This window comes from Eleginops maclovinus, chromosome 14 (assembly GCF_036324505.1).
Source record: "Eleginops maclovinus isolate JMC-PN-2008 ecotype Puerto Natales chromosome 14, JC_Emac_rtc_rv5, whole genome shotgun sequence".
NCBI classification, from domain to species: Eukaryota; Metazoa; Chordata; class Actinopteri; order Perciformes; family Eleginopidae; genus Eleginops; species Eleginops maclovinus.
The window spans coordinates 8028227-8034226 of NC_086362.1; the positions used below are offsets into that span (position 1 = coordinate 8028227).

The 6000-nt window shown below is 39.9% G+C and overlaps 1 long non-coding RNA gene across 1 annotated transcript in view; it reads right to left on the reverse strand.

Annotated features, from left to right (window-relative positions):
- The window catches only part of LOC134875733 (uncharacterized), a 57787-nt gene extending 55890 nt beyond the window's left edge, over positions 1 to 1897 (reverse strand). The window contains exons 1-2 of the long non-coding RNA XR_010167271.1: positions 1840 to 1897; positions 941 to 1042 (exon numbers count right to left, since the gene is read on the reverse strand). This is a non-coding gene — a long non-coding RNA (uncharacterized LOC134875733). The remainder of the gene's footprint in view (positions 1 to 940; positions 1043 to 1839) is intronic.
- Between the last annotated feature and the right edge of the window lie 4103 nt (positions 1898 to 6000).

A 6000-nucleotide genomic window follows, 5' to 3' on the forward strand; every position in this document is an offset into this window, starting at 1 on the left:
TTCAAATTGATCTAAATTCACTGATTCAATAATCTCCGCAGAATATGTAGAATAATGATGAGTCCAGATACGCTGATAAAAAGATGACAGTGAGACTACAATATCCAGTCATTTCCCCCCCAATTGCATCATGTGCCTTGAAATCCAACAGGCAGGAAGCAACAGATTTCATTTGCATTGGTGATCTGTGCCTCGCCAATCCCTGCTTCCAAAGTAGGTCAGCACGAATCGGCGCCTCCGAAAATAATAACAAAAGGTGAGCCCCCTCGTTCTCTCCGGGGTGAACGCTCCGCTTTCCTTTGACTCAGATGCTTCCTCTGCGAAATGTGCCATATCAGCACTATCCAAATCTGCAGGCATTATACTAGGCCATATTAAGGCACAATATAGCGTTTGGTATGCGAAGGCGCTCAGCAACCATTGTAAAATTTTAACAAGACAATAGTGAATACACACACACATTGTAAATATGCAGAGTTTTGTTAGGAGGCACTGGAGTTGAAATTGTAATGATGTTAGTGTGTGACGGGGGCTGCAGCGAAGACTGAGTGTGCCGCTGTAGCCTCATCCTTTTTCATCAGTGTGTTTTCCCAACCCGAAAAGTGAGTTGGAAAACACAGTCTATTCCTCTGGGGGGGTGTAGCTTTGAGCAAAGTGCACTTCATCTACAAGAGTAAGTCAGGGCACTGTATATCACCTCAGCACACACAAACATGTCCTCTCTTACTCCCAGATCCACACACAAACACACCTCTCCCTTTGCTTTCTGATTCACACAAACACAAGCCCTCTGTCAGTATTAGAACAGTACATGCAATGTCCAGAGACCGAGCTTCATGCACAGTTAATGTCTCTGCTGTCTAGATGATTAACGTTACTCGATTCACAATCCCAAACGTTGCCCAAATTCCCCTCTCCTCTCCTCTCCTCTCCGCCTCACCTTCTGTGTGCAGCTCACTCCTGGGCTTCAGGTAAAAATAGCCTCTCCATGCTGCTCCTCTCGCTGCCACAAAACCTGCTGGGCCGCCACTGGGCTTCAGACCTGTGAGACATTGATTTTATTGAAGGAAAGGCTGGTCATAAAATACAGTACACTTTCATTTAAGGCTTGTGACCTGATGCTTTTAAAAACAAATGTCTACTGTAGTTCAAATGTTAATAATTCAATTTCTATTGACATGTTCATTTTCCAAAAACAGAGCGTATAAGTGCAACAGGTCATGCCTTACTGCACCTAAAGGAATAACTCAACATGGAGAAAGCAATCGTATTGTACTGAACAAATACTGGTTTTATCAAACTCAACCTCCAACCTTTATTGCTGATAAAATAACTTTGTTGGGAAATTAAAATGTTTGGTAATAAAACTTAAGGCTGTTTTTAGATATATAAAATGCAGCTACCCTTTATAGCATTAGCTTATTGCTAATGTTAGCTTTCTGCTAACGTTAACTTGATAGCAATGAACACAATTATACAATGTCATTTGGGATTATGAATGAATGGGTTACGTTTATATTAATTCTGACAAACAATATGTTATTTGTTTTTAATTCACACGCCAAAAATACTTCTAGTGTTTTATGTATGAGATAAATAATCTGTTGCTGTTTTCTAAACGCTTCTGTGTTGGATGTAAACAGAAGAGCCCTGTGGGACAATAAAGATAATATTACTCAATTTTTCTGCCAAGACACCTTTGCACCTGTAAGCAGACAGCTTTCATAGTTAGTTATCCTTAACATATATACATTCTGGTGCTAGAAAAGGTTTATTTGTTTGCTAACCTCAATCATGCGTTCTAGTATACCAAAGTACAGTGTAGTTAACTCTTGTTACCTGGAACACTCTTCCGCTATTCCCACACCTGTCCGTTGTTTGTTTATATCAATCTAAATGCGCGTGTTCTTCTTCTTCTTCTCTACAAGGCTTTCTGGACAATTGTACAGCGCCTCCCATTGCCTATAGAGAGAACTACTTCCATTAACATTATGTGAGACTTCTAAGCTTGATCAATTAGATCATGAGATCCTCTGCGTATAAACTGTACAGGTAGCAAGAAACTAAGAGCAAAACGTGTCAATATTATATTAAAAACACACTCCTTTCTATAGACCGCTGAAGCCTCATATTCATTCAGCTGAACTTTAGACTTTTTGAACAGAGGTATAGCTTGTTACCCCCATCCCTTACTTATTTAGGATCTCTTCAAAAGTAAAGATAGTGAAGGGGAAAGATAAGATCAACCCTTTTAAAGTGCACACAGGCAAGAGAGTATTTTAGAGCTATCGTGTAACAGGCAGAGTTAAAGACACCCACTCACTGATTCTGTCCTGGTTTGGCTCCGCTAACTTATTTAGGAGTTGTTGGGATACCAACACATCAGACCAGTATGCTGAAGGCTTGCAAAACTGCAGTCAGGTTACTGCCAGTATATCAGCAGGACCTGCAGCTTGAAAAATAGAGTTTTAACTTGCAAAACAAACTTTTAAAGAAATTGACATGTAATAGAAAAATCCAGGCCATCGTCTTACATGTTACCCTTAAGCACCTGATAATGTGATTTATATCAAAGCTGGTTTCTTTCAGTTTGTTTAGTAGTCTCTGCCTCCGGTTGTCACAAGTAACTCAGTCAGAATTTACCTTTGACAAGCACTGTGTTGAGCTTTGGGAACACTCCCAGAATCCTTCTTTCCATGTCAGTGATAGGACTGGATGTGAAGCTGTTGCCCGTGGCCCTAATGCACACATTAGAAGTGAGGAAGCTCTCCAGCATGGCATCTCTCTTTATGTAATGCAATGGCATCTGCTGAAGGCGTTGACATAATCCCAAAACTGAGCCACGCCATCCGCATGCCAACAAGTCCGCAGACAAGGGATCCAAATGTGAGTCTGCAGACAACAAGACAAACGAGGGAAAGAAAGTTCATAAAGACAGTGTTAGTTAAAGGTGGCCTCTTCATAATGCAAACAAACTTTGATCAGAGAAATAAAGTGCTCTTCAGAGCTTTCAAAAATGTGTTCACATATTGTAGGACAACATTGAACCTTCCCAATAACAGGAACAAGATTCAAATAAAATTATGTATATTATTTAAGTATACTGACAGTATAGAAATCTTGACCCTTGTTTATTAAACAGGAATAAGACCAAGATCTCTCTCTGAACTAACGCTACCCAAAACTACTGCCCAACCATTTACAGACTGAGGGTAAAATAATAATACATAATGAAAAGGCTTCCTATAAAAGTAAAAGCAAATTTGAATTGAAATCAGGGAATGCAGTAATCCATGACCAAGCAAACAACAGGGGACTTGAATAATTTACTCAAGATTAAGCCACAAAAAGTCAGCAAAACAGTACCTATCCCACTGTGGGACAATCACAATAACAACAACAACTTACTGAAAGGTCTTGATCCTGTAGAAGCGTCCTGCTCAACCCCTCGACTTGTGTCATGTTTTGTTTCTGGATATTTAAAGTGAAATGTGACATTTTGAAGGGATTTACATTAGCTTTAAGTCTGGAAATTTGATTATTTTGTGTCCTCTCAGCTGTGTATGTGTCTGTATGTGTGTGTGTGTGTGTGTGTGTGTGTGTGTGTGTGTGTGTGTGTGTGTGTGTGTGTGTGTGTGTGTGTGTGTGTGTGTGTGTGTGTGTGTGTGTGTGTGTGTGTGTGTGTGTGTGTGTGTGTGTGTGTGTGTGTGTGTGTGTGTGTGTGTGTGTGTGTGTGTGGGCACGTTGCCACTCTCCAATCAGCGTTGATTGAGTCCAGGTGCAAGTTTGTCCTTCCAAGTGTTACGGAGCTGAATCAATACCAATTCACCCACCAAATTTGTTCACGCTCGCAACAAAACTCTTGGATTACAGTATATCATGTTTTATACCCAAACGGTGTCAGATTCACACTGCAGACATATCTGGGCAGCACACTGTGTCCTGCAGAGTCCTTTAGCACTGAGTGTGAGATCATGCTGTCCTTGTATCATGTTGCATTCAACAAAGTGCAGAAGTGTCACCCAGTAAAAATGACATGCCTGTATTTCCCTAAAGACAAATTACTCAAAACTATAGGAGCATCCAACAAACTGGCACACATTATGTCCATAGACAGCTCGTATAGTTCTAGTCGGTGAAATACAATTGCATCTAATCTAACATGGCGAACAGGCTTGTCACATTTAACAAAAAAAAGTATTCACAAAATGGGAAGACTTCCCACAAACTTTTCTTTGTCCTACAACTTATTGCCCTGTCTCTGTTTAACAAGAAGCAGGCGTGCTTGAATGGAAGAGCGGTTCTGTCCTTCACACTGTCTGATTTGCTTAGGAAAGGCGCTCACGTCTAATACTAATCTGAACGACAGCAGTGGAAATCTTGGCTCAGTTTCAGAGGCTAGATTGGGCCTGGCCCAATGACCTTCTCTGAGAGAACATGGAAAGTTTGCCGGCTCAATATGTCACAGCCAGCATGAGCTTAGAAAGAGAACAAGAAAGGCGTGATTAAATGGGTTGGATCCGTGGCTGGCTTTGTGGATGTCAGGAGGAGTGCAACTCTGGTTGTACTATGAGATTATCAGAAATTGTATCAGGTGGAAACTCTCTATAGTGATGCATTCAGAGAATCAGAGAAAATACGAGACTATTTCTAATTCCTAAACATTGAGGTCTTATTTGAGAGGTGTTTTCCAAATTCAGCTCTGGAGCGCAATCATACATCAGCTCAGTGGTGATGAATAAAGACAGCAGATGATAATAAATGACAAAGATATCATTATGTTGAGAAATTCCCTTCTAGGCATCCCTCTGGATAAGAGCAGAAATTAGTGTTTCCCCGACATAAACAACTGATAATTCAGAAATCGGACATTTCTGAAGACATAATTATAGCAACTGAAGTAAGTTTAAAGCAAATTAGCCTCACAGGAAGTTGAAACAAATTGTTAAAACGGGGTTAATTGAATTGTAAGCCTTGTCACAGAAGATTACCAAGTCCAAGAAACAGCACTTTAATTGCGTTATTACCATGTGGATTAAGGCATGGGATATTTTTGCCCAGTAATTATAGCTTGACTGTCCGTGCATTTTAATGCACTTTAGTCAGGACGATTTGGGCTGAAATGTTTGACAGTCCACAATGAGGAGAGTTTCATTACAAAATCATCTGTAATGCTTCGGGATAACACAGGCATTCAGATGTAACGGTGTCCACAAAATAAGGATTAAAAGGATATATGGTGATAATGAATCATTCATTTGACATAACATTGAGTCTATTTCCTGCTATTTGTGTATCAGAGGAGAGAATCAGAGGAGCCAAAATCAAAGAGACTCCAATGGAGATTCTACAAATGTATTTTGATAATCTTCATTAAGTCGTCTGCATACAATGTTTGCATTTTTCTCTAGCGCCACACGCATGTCAAAATATTAATCAACAAAAGTTTATATGGACAGTCATGGTCCCCAGATGATTTATACTAAAGATCTTGGTCATCACCTAATTTGGTTTATAACAAAATATGTGCAAGACATCAGCTTTATCTTTACATTTTGTTTATTTGATTTCAAAATAAAGTCAGTAAAATGCTGATATAGTGTGAATGGTAATCGTAAATGTAGCAAAAGCAATGCATTTTAGAATGGAAACTTGTTCATGTGGCTGTAGTCTTGTTGAATTACATGAACTCTGTCCTGTTCCTTTTACATTTTAATGTTTTGTTGCTTCTGTTGTGACTGGTGAAGATTTTTCAGAGGTCTTTAAATGGAGGGTTAATGTCACCGAAGGTGCATCTGTGCTTTGAAACGATAAGGAGCAGCGACAGCATCAAACCTCCTTTTTTAATACTTTATTGATCTCCTGTTGCCATCCGCTCTCTACGCTCCATATGTTTGTCAGATCACAGGAAGCTGCCGGGATTTTCTATCTGTTGCTCAAGGGCACTACAGGGCAGAAGCTTCCAGACACTGGAATTTGATCAGGGCCCTCCAATTAAGC